This window comes from Phocoena phocoena, chromosome 21 (assembly GCF_963924675.1).
Source record: "Phocoena phocoena chromosome 21, mPhoPho1.1, whole genome shotgun sequence".
In the NCBI taxonomy this organism is placed as follows: domain Eukaryota; kingdom Metazoa; phylum Chordata; class Mammalia; order Artiodactyla; family Phocoenidae; genus Phocoena; species Phocoena phocoena.
The window spans coordinates 8037210-8050403 of record NC_089239.1 but is presented as its reverse complement, the minus strand read 5'-3'; the positions used below and the strand labels follow the sequence as shown (position 1 = coordinate 8050403).

Below are 13194 nucleotides of genomic sequence, written 5' to 3'. Positions count from 1 at the left end.
GCAACAGATGAATGGATAAAGAAGATGTGGCACATATATACAAGGGAATATTACTCAGCCATAAAAAGGAACAAAACTGAGTTATTTGTAGTAAGGTGGATGGACCTAGAGACTGTCATACAGAGTGAAGGAAGTCAGAAAGAGAAAAACAAATACCATATGCTAACACATATATATGGAATCTAAAAAAAAAAAAAAAGGTCAGAAGAACCTAGGGGCAAGATGGGAATAAAGATGCAGACCTACTAGAGAATGGACTTGAGGATACGGGTAGGGGAAGGGTAAGCTGGGACAAAGTGAGAGAGTGGCATGGACATATATACAGTACCAAACGTAAAATATGTAGGTAGTGGGAAGCAGCTGCATAGCAGAGAGAGGTCAGCTCGTTGCTTTGTGACCACCTAGAGGGGTAGGATAGGGAGGGTGGGAGGGAGGGAGATGCAAGAGGAAAGAGATATGAGGACATATGTATATGTATAAGTGATCCACTTTGTTATAAAGCAGAAACTAACCATTGTAAAGCAATTATACTCCAATAAAAATGTTAAAAATAAATTAATAAATAAAAATTTAAAAATAAGAGGTAACTGAGGTGACCAGCGAGAGGGGTGGGATAGGGAGGGTGGGAGGGAGATGCAAGATGGAGGAGATATGGGGATGTATGTATATGTATAGCTCATTCACTTTGTTATGAAGCAGAAAATACCACACCACTGTAAAGCAATTATACTGCAATAAAGATGTTAAAAGAAAAAAAAAGAGATAACTGAGGACCAGAAGCATTCCTAGGACATTTAGTACATGTGAAGCCAACTTCCAAGATTTTCACCCTAACAAAATCCAGTTAAAATGGCCATTGAGAGGGCTTTTTCAGGCGAATAGCCATAAAGGAGCACTTTGAGAGGAAATATGTGGAAAAGTAGGCCACCCAAAATTTGCCATGGTAACAGGGCCAGGTGTTTTAATGCATTGCTCACATGTGAATTTCAGGTTTGTTTGTTTGTTTGTTTGCGGTTCGCGGGCCTCTCACTGTTGCGGAGCACAGGCTCCGGACGCGCAGGCTCAGCGGCCATGGCTCACGGGCCCAGCCGCTCCGCGGCATGTGGGATCTTCCCGGACCGGGGCACGAACCCATGTCCCCTGCATCGGCAGGCGGACTCTCAACCACTGCGCCACCAGGGAAGCCCTGTTTGTTTTTTTAATTAGTAACAGGGCAGCTCCCTTCCAAACCTCCCATCTGCCATCACTACAGGCATGGAGGCATAATTCTTAGTTTGGATAATTCTGCTACAGTTCTCAATAAAAGAGTACAGATAATTAACTTCTAAACAAAAGATGAATTCACTGAGGGACCTTTGCATTTCTAAAAGGGACAAAAGCTGAAAAGTCAAGAATTTTTAAACGTTCTAATGGTAGAAACAGAGGCAGTGACTGGAATTCCTAGCCTTGAGTTGGATGTGGTGAAGGCGCTCTTCTGATTAGCTCCTCACATTTTACCTTGTGGCCAGCACCTTGGTCTTCCTGCTCACTAGAAGACGTTCCACGATAAAAAATGGCAGTCTTAAGCTGACCCAAGTTTTCATCCACAAATACAAGGGGACCCTGAAAAGTACTAGCTGTATGGCTTACTGTGAAGGGTAAGCATAAGGGAAGGCAGCTCTCCTTATGATAAGTACTTGGTCACATTTTTGAAGAATGTTGATTTTGAAAACTACTGTTGTAATGAGAACATTTTGGAAATTATGTGGGAAAAATCCTAGCTTCTCCCCTTACCTGCTCTGTGACTTGGGGCATGCCATTTAATTTCTTTGAACCTCAGTTCTTTCCTCTGTAAGATGAAGATAACAGTATCTACACTAAAGAGTTGCTAAAGGGTAACGTGATTTATTTTCTCCTTTTTCCTTCTGGGCTTTTCTGTGTTTGGCAGGAAGGGTATAAGCTGTTTAAGGACATCATATATGCTATTATTCCAGTACAAGGTGATTTTTGTCCCTTTCTATGTATTCAGGGCTGCATTCATTCACCCAGGAGTTTGATTTTTCTCTGCTTCCAGCCAGCAGGTAGAAATAGAAAGAGGTCCTGAATCCTCCGTCCGCTTTGGTAAGCTCTTTCATATACTCTGTTGTGCACAGATACCTATTATTTTCTATTATTTATGCTGCTGTCATTTCGATAAGACCTCACATAGCTTATATTTTGTTAAAACAGGGACATCATTCGGATTTCATCTGCTGACACGCTTTGGCATCCTTGGAGAGGCTGGGAGGCAATGTACCAAGCCGTCCACACAAGGCTCAGCAGTTCCCTCACCTTCATCATTCTCCCATTTCCTGCCCTGGCCTAGTTCTCTGGATTGGTAAGATTCTTTAGAAATGCCTGCAAGGGGCCACCATGGAAAACCAGGTAAGGGAACTGAGTATAGGGCTCCAGGCTCTCCATACCCACTTAAATCAGAGCAGCTTAGAGTTAATCTATTTTTAATATGTTAGAATTATTCATGAGATTTTTTAGAAAACAGTGGTATTACTAAAAAGACACTTGAACACATTTGAAATGGTGCCTTTGGGGCTTTACGTGGAAACCTCCAATCCCTCCCTAGACTGGATGCACTCCTGGTTTTTTTGAAAACCAATGATTTAAATAGCTACAAAAATGTGAAGAATGTTCAGGGAGAAGAATTAAAGTGGTCAAAACTTGGAAGGGTCCCAAACCAGAAAACTTGTGAAAACCAACAACTGCTTTCTTTTTCTTCACAACAACACTCAAAAAAATTTTTTTGTTTGTTTCTCACTATCTTCACTTCCTCCCCTCCCATTCACAATTTAATCCAGTCTTACTTACTTCCATCCTCCTCACTCCACTAAAACCGAAGCCCTCCTTGTAATTAAATGAAGTGAACGTTTTTCAGTCCTTATCTCTCTCGACATCTCAGCAGCATTCGATACCACCTCCTTCTTCTTGAATCCATGTTGATCCATTAGACTCCAGGGTCTCAAATGCTTCTGCTTGTTCTGCTCCTCACACATCTCCCTTGAGGATTCCTTGTTTTTCTTCCATCCCATCAGTGTTGTTCTAGGTTCGCTTGTCTCAGCGTTCTGTCTTCTTCAGTAAACTCATTCACTCCTATGATTCAATTATATCCAAGTGCTAATGACCTTTTTTTACATCTTTATTGGAGTAGAATTGCTTTACAATGGTGTGTTCGTTTCTGCTTTATAACAAAGTGAATCAGCTGTACATACACGTTTCTTCGCACCCTGAGTGGTGGACTCATAAATCTTCATTGGTACTGTGCACAGGCACCTCAGTTTCAAAATGTCCAAAGTCTATTTTATCATCTTCCCTATAACCTAGTCTTACTTTTTTTTTTTTTTTTTTTTTGCGGTACGCGGGCCTCTCACTGTTGTGGCCCCTCCCGTTGCGGAGCACAGGCTCCGGACGCGCAGGCTCAGCGGCCATGGCTCACGGGCCCAGCCGCTCCGCGGCATGTGGGATCTTCCCGGACCGGGGCACGAATCCGTGTCCCCTGCATCGGCAGGTGGACCCTCAACCACTGCGCCACCAAGGAAGCCCCTACTCAAACTTCTTTAACATGAAGTATAAGACAGTGTATAAGATTACTCCAGCTTAGCTTTAAAGCCTCATCTCTTGGTATTCTGTCAAATGGGAATTACACACGTTCCTTGTTCTATGGCCTTTCCATGTGTTGCTCTTGCCTTTAGCTGTGATGGTCTTCTTCCAGTTCTTTACTTAACTAACCCTGACTTAGTGTTCAAATCTCAGTGTACACATTACTTCCTGCAAGAAGTATTTACTAGTTCCCCAAGGCTTGGTGAATTTCCCGCCCATGTTCTCCCATAGCCATCCTTCCTTTTTGTATATGAGCATGTATCCCATTGTATTGCCATTGTCTGTTTAGCTTTTCTATCCCCCACCTAGACTCTAAGCTTAAAGAAGACAGAAACCTGTTATATCCCTAGCATTTTGCAGTGTGCTTGGCATTTAGTGAAGAATCTCCCATTAATGAACAAATGAATGTCCTCTAGAGAGTGAAGGGGAAGGTGTCTTAGATTAGGTTCTCAAGAGAGTTGGCATTTGAGGTGTATGAAAAGAAGGAACTAACAACAGGCAAACAGTGGGGAATTTGGTTCCAGCATGAAAGGGATCATTTAACATCATTTGGAGTGTGAGCCCTGTAAGCCATATAAGACAAGTTATGCATAATTTAAGGAGTTCTGGAATTGACCACATAGATGCAAAATCAGGCTAGATTTTTAAACTGGATGTCTGGGACTGATATGGGAGAATACATGTTAAAAAGGGTAAACCTGAAAAGTAACAAGAGACTCCCAAATATAAGCCCATTTGGTGGGGAACAGTGCTCAATCAGTAACTACTCAACACATATCTTCCATAAGCAAGAGCTATGCTAGGTCCTGAGGATTCAGAAACGAGTAAGCCGTATTTCTTGATTTAATGAATTCACAACATTGAGAGAAAAACCACTACAAAAAACAATAAGGACTCACTGCACTGAACTGGTAAGCACAAAAGCAAGAGTGAAGAAAATATTGTAATTGCATACAGAAGGGAACCACTAACTCTACTTTTCAGAGAGACTTTCCAGAGGAGATGACAATTGAATTAAGCAACGAAGAACAGATGAGTAGGATTTAATCTGACAGAGAAGAGAGGAAGGGGAACTTTAGGAGATTCTGCGCAGAAAAAGCAGCAATCCTGGGGCAAGAATTGTTAGGAAAAGCCTGGCATATTCAGGAATGGCAAGCAGACTCATGAAACCAATCTTGAAGTTCATGGAGGGTAGTGCAGGGTGCTGAGGAGGAAAGGCCAGTAAAACTTTTACACCCATATTAAGTGACTAAAAGCATTGAGTAGACACCAAGTGTTTTTTAAGGAAATTAGTGACATAATCAGGTATAATTTTAAGAAAATCTCTCCAGTTGATTGGAAAATAGAGATACTAAAAGAAGCAGTGCTTAGATGAGGGGTAAGGCAACTCCAGGGGTCTTTGGGCACCTTTAAATGTAAATGGCTTACTCTTAGAGATGAAGGCCTGTGTGTGGCAGGGGAGGAAGTGGCTGTGTATGTGGCAGGTGGGTATGTTGAAGGAGAGTGTCTGAGGTACAACCTCTACTTCTCCAAACCCTGGATTTTCTTACCAGTGGTGCCTTAGCAATCTTACTCTTTCACACGGTTTGAGAAGGTCAGATTTCTGAATTAATTACGTGAGGTGAAGGACAACTTAGAGAAAACATAATGAAGCATATCACAGGAAATGAAACAAGGTATTTCTTAATCTTTAAAATGATTTCTTGCTAAGTAAATCCATCTGCCAGGTTTCATCCTGTCTCTTCAGAGTACCTTCCTAGGTGCTAGGGCAGTATTTTCCCTCAGCATATTATATGTGAAATCTTAAAATCCCAGGTATGTTCAGAATGCTGAGATCAATGCATTTGCTAAAATATCGATACAACAAGAACAGCTGGCTTGTTGTGTTCCCTGGAAAAAAAAAGTCTTCCTCAATATTCCTGGCAGACCTGTCATCTCTTCCTCAAGCCAAGTGACAAGTGAGTTATACCATGGGGCTTCAGAAGGTTCTAACCATATTGTACAGCAGATGCTCTGAAACTATTATTCAGAGAGTCTTTCCAGGACCCCTATTGCCCTCCGATTCCCTTGAAGCAATATATGACCTACTCTCTCTTTGCATCAGTTACATTATGACTACATTAGTCCAAAAGATGCATTAACCTTACCTCTGCTTCAACTTCTCTGAGTCCTCATCCCCCCCACACACGTACCTCACATCTCACCACCATATATACACATTATGCTCTTTCATATATTGTCTAAAGCAGGGTTATTTTCAGAAATGTATTAGTACCAAAACAGCCTGTTTGATATATACTGAACTTTAATTCACTAGTCCTGGTCCTTTCTGCTTTTGTGCCACCATAAATCCTCCAGCACCTTTCATTTTGGATAATGATCTTCCTTCTCATTTCTATTTCATCTTATTTCCCAATCAATCTCAGCTTAAAATTAACCTGGGTTAGCACTTCACACAATGCTCACCTTATATGAAATTCTGTAGGTCGTCCTTCGATCCACATTTTAGAGGTACTCAATAGTGTTCATTGTAATGCTACTTTCAATGAAATCTTATCTTTGACATACTGAGACTACAAAATACTTTGCATTTATAGATCTTGTTGAATTCACGACTGCTACCTACACAGCAGCAAATCATGAAAATTAGACTTGGAAAATCTTATTAGGACTAAGAGTCCATCCCCAGAGGCTGTGTAAGAATGTTACTTATAATTCAAAATTTATTAAGCCCCCAAAATGCACTAGGCTCTTTACAGAACAAAAAGCTGGACAAAGTCAGAGCCTAAGTTAGTTACAATAAGGCACCAGCACCTTATTCATTTTTCTCTTTAAAGGACTCCAGAAATGGGACCTGGAATGTTCTCCACAAACAACGATTCTATGGCTTGATAAATTGTTCTGATGAGAGGTTTATTCCTGGTATCTAAGAGAAGCTTAATTCACCTTATGCCAGTTAATAATCAGGAGTAAAATAAACCTACCTATGAACCTAGAACATGAACCCTGGGAGTAACTTCTTTTAGAGTTTCTCTCAATTTCTTTTCCTATCTTGAAGCAGGACAGAGGAAAACCAATGCACGACAAATATTTGTTTACATATTTTATAATAATTGAATAGCTGAATAATGCTTCCATGCTCTTTCTTTTCTCCCTCTTTTGATAAAAGTACATTTGTAAATATACTTGTCACTTAATACAGTACATTACACAGTATTTGACACATGGTCAGCATTCAATAAATTTTTGTTAAGTGGATATATAAGACAGTTTTTTCAATAACATATGATTGAGGTATGTTTGACTTATCTTTGTATCGTTAGACTGAGAATATGAGGGAAATATACTAGTACTTTGAGTATTCACCGTGCTTTATAAAATCCACTGGTTCAAATACACAGTTCTTTAGGGAGCCTCTAAGATATATAGATTCCCAAGACATAGAGTGTAAGTTAACTAACACTCAAACCAGGAATTTTTTTTTTTTGCCAGTTATGTATTTATAGAAAGATAATCCCCTGGCTTTAAGTAGATATGTACATACAAATGCGAACAAACGTAAAAAATACAAACCCTTGGATCATAAGGGGGCTGCCGGGAGCCCCTCTATCCTTCCCCCTCACCCAAGGGCAGAGGGCGTGAATCTGTTTTTTAAAAATTATCAGTTTTGGCCATCCCTGCAGCAACAAGCACGAAGCTGGGTGATTACCCACAAGGTGAGAGTTCCCACTCTCTGAACCCTATGTATCTCCTATAATTAGGGTTACATGCTTTCTTGTTCTGTATTTTTACTAGTATATTGGGGCAAAGGAGGGGGCTCCCTCCTGAAATGGGTCAAGAAATAATACAGACATGTTTAAAAAGTGGGGGGAAAGTGTCATCTGCTGTAGAAGCAAAAGACAAGACAAAGGCATACAGACGCCAGGGAAATACCCAGTTCCCACACTACTATGGGAGATATGGTCCAGGCCCTTAGGTTCTTCGTTCTATTCACCCCCTATTTCTTTGGTATTGTCAGAAGACAAGACTCAGTTCCTGGGTGCTGGTGGAGGAGGGACAGTGGTTCCAGGGCTTCCTATAAGTACTGAGTGAACAATTTGAGCTTAAAATTTTCCCTTTTTTAAATATTTAAAAATAAATCAAACTCCATCCTGTGCTGTACACAGCCCTTTTGACTCCCTGACATTGATTTGAGGAAAGAGAGGAGGTGTCAGCGTTGGAAGGGCGTCCTCACTTTCTTCCGCCGCTTCGGTTTGGCTTCTCCCTTGGGTACTGTGCTGTTGGGCTTGGAGGCTGCAGTGGTCCCAGGGCCCAGCTGAGGAGCTGCAAAGAAGTTCCCTTTGGACATCTGGCCTGGGGGTACTTGAAAGATCTGGCTCAAGAAATCCTGAAGGACAGCAGGAGGGGCACCTGGGGTAGCTCTCTGCCACCCACTGGTGCCTGGCATCCGTGAACCAAATGAGATGTGATAGGGGACCCGGCGGGTATCTGGGGAGATTCCCATATGCTGGCATCCAGCCCACTCTGTGATGTCATACACCGTTCTATCCAGCAGCGCAAAGTAGGTGACCTTGAGGCCCAACGTGCTCCACTCTGCCCCAAAGTCTCCTTCCTCAGCAAGATGCAGCCTGTTACACTCAGCGCCGTATCTGGCACGCTCAGGTTCCTGGTCCGTTTCAAACCTCCTATGCTTTCCCTGGCATCGGCTGCATACCACAGTATTCATTGCTTCTTTGAGGTCATCCTGCAGCTTGGACAGAAACTCATTCACTGACCGGCTCAGCTCATTCTCTGCCATTCGCCTCATCTCATATTCCTTCCGTCTCTCAGGGTTGCGACAATGTCCCAGGCTGCCCGCAGAACCTTGAGGGCCTCCTCAGCCCGGGGATGATTATTTTTGTCAGGATGAACCATCACTGCCGGCTGCCTATAGGCCTTCTTCAGTTCAGCATCTGATGCTGTGGCTTCAACCCCCAACACGTGAAAAGGCTTTAGCTCATCCTCAGGAAGCCCAGCCATGGTCAACAGTCGAGCCACTTCCTCTTCAGGCTGGCAGTAGCGATCACTAGCTACAGGTGCATTCCCCTGCCTACTGGTCCTCTGCTTGACCCAAGGCAACTCCAGCCAACCCCACTGAACTATTCTTACCAGTTGCTGCCACGGCCTGCTCTCTCTCAGCAGGGTCAGGCACCGCTGCCAGGTGGGAGAAGCGAGCCAAGAGAAGAGCCAGGTGGCTTTACCCCTCCAGCCTAACCGATCACTCAGTCCCACCAGAAACCGCCAGCCCAACTGCAGACAGCCCAACAAAAGGGCCAGAGCCGGGAGCAGCAAAGCACCCAGCAGCCTAAGAAAACGGGTGAACAGCCCTGCCCCATAGCAAAACCCTTGGCTCGGAAATTGGGACATCACCTGGGCCCCGACCCCCAGCCGCCCTGCCCAGACTCCCACCCAGACCCAAAAAAAGGTCCAGATCACTGCCTTTCAGCTGCCTGCGTGCATAGATGAGACAGCCACAAGTTTCCACGTACTCCGCACTAATACCAGCAGTTCGATCAGCCACCAGAAGCCTGCCTGTCCAAGCTGACGCACCCACACTCCCTGTCCTCTGCGCTTATCTGCCCCACTCCGGTTCCGACCCAGCCAATGTCAACCAGGGGATCTGGGATCTCTGCGTCCACCCTCCCAAGTACCCTCCCTTGGCTGGAACGCGGTGCCGTTGTCTACGGAGCACAGGTTTCCTTCCACTGGGCACACGTGAAAAACCACTGGGAAACTTAAGAGGTTCCTCCTCATCACATTCCTCTTGCAACTCTTCATCTTCCCCCAGAGCCGGAGAGGTACAATGGTGGCAAAAGTTGCTAGAAGAGCTGTCTCCTCCCTCAGAACAAGGCCCTTCAGGGATTCCCTGGAAGTTACAAGCAGATGGAATGGAAAGAAAAGAAGGGTTCCCATCCTCCTGGTACCCAGCCTCATTCTCTCTTGAGAGTTCCTGGCCCACTCCTGACTCTTCTGAAGATGCCTCACTCTGATCAGGGTCCTCTCCATCCCTAGGGACGGAGTGGAGCCCTTGGAGGGCCGTGGCTTGGATCTGACCGGTGGGCTGGATTTGGGGGCTGTGTGTACTTACGACTAGAGTGCTCTGTGAGGCAGCGGGTACCATTGTGAGCCGGCCCAGCCGAGTCCCTGAGTCCTGAGAATGAAAGTATTTCAGGGTCCACAGAGGGTCCTAAAGTCCTGAGGGAGGCACCACCACTGGGGTGGGCTCCACACAACCCTCCTTCTCCGGGGTGCTTCCGGGCCGTGACCCCAGGGCTTCCTGAGGATTTTAGGTCACAGCCATCATGGTAAGTTCTGAGGCGGAAGAGCAGAGGTAACTCCTCCCCATCGAGCAGGTGGGTGGAGAGCCAGGGGGAGCTAGAGAGCAGCCCCCCCCCCCCCCCCGGCTCCGCCTCCAGTTCATTCCACACCAGGAGTTTTGATTCTCATTCATTTTGACTGAAATATACCAATGTCTACTGGGTGAGGAGAGGTGGTGGGAATTATCAAGCAAACTAGTCTCTTTTTCTTTTTCTCTTTCACTGAGTTGATTGAACTGAGAAGTTATTGGTCTCAGACACAGACTTATTATTTAAATAAACAAGGAGATGCTATAGAAACTGTACAGCCAGTTGATGAACAGAATATATTATTGCATCTCATGACTATTTCAGTGCCAAGATCCATGTATTCAGTGCAGATACCTCGGGCTGCAATTTATAATCCATTCTCTCATCTTGGCTCCAGAAATAGAGTGATGATTATATTGTACTTAACTCCAAGATATTTTTAAAATCTCATGGTATTTGCCGTATAATAAATGAGACACTGATCCTCAATTCTCCTGTCAAAGGGAAAATGGACACTGCTCACAATCTCTCACACCCTTTCTCATATCTCCCTTACTACATCCTTACCCTAACCTAGCAGGTGATACATGGAGATGTATAATGAAAGTATTTGCCTGAAAACCAAAATATTTGTCCTAAAGCAAATCTAATATTCTTAAATCTATAGCCACAGGAGGTGAAGAAACAAAGTGTGAAAATATTTGCATTTGAAAGTACAAAGATCTTTACTATTTAGATTAAATGAAAAGCATTTGCAATAAAGCTTCGATGTGTTAGAAGCCTTGTTAGGAATGTACCTATGGGAGAAACCTGTAACAGCTCTGGTCTGCTCGTCACAGGCATGTGCTCTTAGATCTGCTACAAACTAACCATGTGACTTCAGAAACAACACACGTGCCTATTCTGAGTCTTAGTTCATTTGCTTGTAAAATAAAAAGATTGAACTAGATTATTCCCAGGGTCTTTGCTGCTAAGAAATCCCATGGTTTTTTTTTTTCTATGCTTTAAAAATATTTTACAGATCTTAATATGAAACAGGATATGATTTGATTCTTGATATCCTAACTATATAAAATAAAAATCTGATATGACATTAAACATCCATAAGGTAAATGTGAGTAATGCCATTCCTTACTGGCCATTGGCATTTAACCCTTGTCGCTTTTTCACAGCCCTGTAAGGACTGCATCGGTGTGTTGACTTTACAGATGAGGAAACTGAAGCTGAAAGCAAATAAAGAATTTACTGTGTCACACCATCTACTAAGAGGTGGAGCTGGGGTTAGAAGCCAGGTCTAACTGTAAAGCCTGTGCTTTACATCACACCAGGATGAATCAAGCAACAAATTAGAGTCTGGTCCTGTATTTCCAATTTCCACTTTTCTGTTCCAGGAACCACTGGAACATAATAATGACGCCTAATATACATGAGTCTTTCCACTGTACTAAACACTGTTCAAAGCACTTTTGTGTGTTGTGTCATTTAAATCTACAACAACCCTAAAGGGAAACAGGAGGACAAATGGACAGAGAGGTCAAAGTCACAGATGTAAATATGAGAGTTAAGATTTGAATCCCTGTGTCTAGTGTTAGAGCTTTACACAAGACAGCTCTGGGTTTTAAACGGAAGTTCTTTCTTAAGCAAGTAGGGAAAATGCTTACAAAGCTAGGTTACTTCACTGTTATTTGAAAGAAAACCACTTCTTGGTGTCAGTCTTATCGTGGATCTAACTTTCAGGTATATCCAAAAGTAGAGTATTTTGTCAAATCACTGCTCTCGTGCCTTAGGTGCTCAAAAACATTTCCATCTGTTACAGCTGCGCATCTCCCTGCTTTGCCCCCTATTTTGACTTCAGTGTTTATGTCTAACCTGTTCCCTTTCCGTATGTAGCCTGTGAAGGGTGCCAGAAAACTCTAATAGGTTTTTTGTTTGTTTGTTTGTTTGTTTCTGGCCGTGCCACGTGGCTTGCGGGATCCTAGTTCCCTGACCAGCCAGCTGACCAGGGATCGAACCCGCGCCCCCTGCAGTGGAAGTGCAGAGTCCCAGCCACTGGACCGCCAGAGAAGCCCCTCTAATAGGTTTGTGTGGACCATCGCAATAGTGAAGATAGCTTCAGTATTTTCAACAGTTGCGTATTTAGTAAGTGATACATACTTTTACATGTGTAAAATGAATCATACTTTAATGCATTTTAAAGTACAGGAACCAAGAAGTAAATGTATATATATAAAGAAGAGACTCTTGTTTTCTTTTCATATGTATCTGCACTGGGTTCTCAATTTTTTTCACACATCAAGTTGTTGTAAATGTTGCCATAGCAGAAAATTTTAACGTTTGGGAAAGACCATTTCTTAGGTTTGCTTTTAAAGGAAAAGAGTCGTTTCAAGCCCTGCTGACATGTCACTCTTCAGTAGGATTTGCATTTATACTAAACATGGCCTGACGTATCATCTTCACGGTCTTCTGTGACCTGGAAATGCTAAACTGTTCATTTCCGCAGAAGGGTTGTGCTTCTGGCTGTGACACAGTGAATAAATCCATCATACTTCTGTCAGAAAGTAGTATCCCAATTTAGATTTCTTAACCCAAGCAGTCATACTGTGTCCACAGATAAAGACTGACATGAAAGAAAGCCAGTATTGACTGAATTCATCAAAGGTTTCCTTTCACCATCTTCAACCAACCAGCTCATGAAATGTACCCACTTTGCCGGATTGTATATGTCAGGATAGTCTGAAAGGTCATTTGGCCCCTGAGAATATTTTCACCTTACACAGTGAAAAGTCAAGTGGCATTTACCCCTATTACCTCCTTAATGTAATAAATATTGGCCACTGATCTTGACTATTTAGCCTCCGAAATGATAAAACCCTAACCCTAACCCTAACCCTAACCCTAACCCTGATACCTCCGCAGCTCCACAGAACTGCTCATTTTAGCTGCAATGCTCAGACTCACTTTTCTCTTTCAAACCTTTGCATAAACATCACTTTCTCTGTGAGGCTTGATCTGATCAGATCATTCTAACCTACCCCTCTCTATCGCTTCCCAATTCATTCTTCTCAACAGCGCTACTACATCTGATGTTCCATATATTTTTCTTGTTTTCAGTGCTCCCCGCCTGAATATATGAATTCCATAAGGGCAGAGAGTTTTGACTGTTTTGCTCACTGCCATG

At 43.2% G+C, this 13194-nt stretch overlaps 1 pseudogene; it reads right to left on the bottom strand.

The window, feature by feature from the left end:
• Positions 1-7840: 7840 nt before the first annotated feature.
• Positions 7841-13194, bottom strand: part of LOC136141922 (dnaJ homolog subfamily C member 14 pseudogene) — a 32353-nt pseudogene continuing 26999 nt past the window's right edge.